Source organism: Neopelma chrysocephalum, unplaced genomic scaffold, assembly GCF_003984885.1.
Source record: "Neopelma chrysocephalum unplaced genomic scaffold, ASM398488v2 Primary Assembly neopelma1_81255, whole genome shotgun sequence".
Classification (NCBI taxonomy): domain Eukaryota; kingdom Metazoa; phylum Chordata; class Aves; order Passeriformes; family Pipridae; genus Neopelma; species Neopelma chrysocephalum.
In genome coordinates, this window is record NW_020912502.1 from 1 (window position 1) to 1,130 (window position 1,130).

Genomic DNA, 1,130 nt, shown 5'->3' on the forward strand with positions numbered 1-1,130 from the left:
CCCCCCCCAGGCTCCACTTCGAGGAGTCGACGCTTCGCCGGCTCCGCCCCCCGCGGGGGCGGGGCCAAACGGGGCCTGGGCGGGGCCTCGACTCCATCACCCAATTCGGGGCCTTCCCTGCCCTCCTCGGGGCCAATCAGGTGAGAGGGGGCGGGGCCAAGTACAAGAAGGGGTGGGCGGGGCTCGCTGAGGCTCCGCCCCCTCTCTGAACTTTGCCCCCTCCCCCAGGAGGGGGCGGAGCCTCCGAAGAAGAGGAAGAGGAAGACGAAAATTGCCAAAAAAAAGGGCAGGAGGGGTGAGCGACTCCCAGTATAAACCAGTACAAACCAGTAACTCCCAGACCCCAAACCAGGAACTCCCAGTAACTCCCAGTAACTCCCAGACCCCAAACCAGTAACTCCCGGTATAAACCAGTGACCCCCAGACCCCAAACCAGTAACTCCCAGTAACTCCCAGTGACCCCCAGATCCCAAACCAGTAACTCCCAGTAACTCCCAGTAACCCCCAGTGACCCCCAGAACCCAAACCAGTAACTCCCAGTAACTCCCAGTAACTCCCAGTAACTCCCAGTGACCCCCAGGCCCCAAACCAGTAACTCCCAGTAACTCCCAGTAACTCCCAGACCCCAAACCAGTAACTCCCAGTAACTCCCAGTAACTCCCAGTTCCCCCCACAGGTTTTCGCCGCCGCCGTTGATCCCAATAAAGGAGCCGGATTTGCATCTCATTTGCATCTCATTTGCATGGGGTTAAGGGGGGAGGGGACTGGGAGGGACTGGGACCAAACTGGGAGGGACTGGGATGGACTGGGAGGGGATTGGGGGTCACTGGGATGTACTGGGAGGGACTGGGATTTACTGGGAGGGCACTGGGCTGTACTGGGAGGGGATTAGGGGTCACTGGGATGTACTGGGAGGGCACTGGGATGGACTGGGATATACTGGGAGGGGATTGGGGGTTACTGAGATGTACTGGGAGGGCACTGGGATGTGCTGGGAGGGCACTGGGATGGACTGGGAGGGCACTGGGATGGACTGGGAGGGCACTGGGATGTACTGGGAGGGGATTGGGGGTCACTGGGATATACTGGGAGGGCACTGGGAGGGACTGGGAGGGCATTGGGAGGTGGGC

The 1,130-nt window shown here is 60.7% G+C and overlaps 1 long non-coding RNA gene across 1 annotated transcript; it reads left to right on the forward strand.

Moving 5' to 3' along the window:
• Positions 1-20: 20 nt before the first annotated feature.
• Positions 21-721, forward strand: LOC113979483. The gene is made up of 3 exons (XR_003537885.1): positions 21-140; positions 229-295; positions 677-721. It is a non-coding gene; the product is annotated as an uncharacterized LOC113979483 (long non-coding RNA).
• Positions 722-1,130: the final 409 nt, after the last annotated feature.